Below are 241 nucleotides of genomic sequence, written 5' to 3' on the forward strand. Positions count from 1 at the left end.
GCACCATCCGTAGACCTATCGTAGTAGTGATTTTGTTTTTTCTCATTCCGTTGGTTCGTTCAGTACTTCCGGAATGTTGCACAGTTCGCGCGGGAGCACTACGTTCTTTTTTATTTTAATCAATTTAAACATTTACAAAAAATATACAAATAATATGGCATTAAAATCTTCACAATACACACATGGAACAGCTGCATACACAAATTCCAAAGTAAAAATAAATAATGGTTTAAAAACATGA

The sequence above is a fragment of the Anguilla rostrata genome, chromosome 2 (genome assembly GCF_018555375.3).
Source record: "Anguilla rostrata isolate EN2019 chromosome 2, ASM1855537v3, whole genome shotgun sequence".
NCBI classification, from domain to species: Eukaryota; Metazoa; Chordata; class Actinopteri; order Anguilliformes; family Anguillidae; genus Anguilla; species Anguilla rostrata.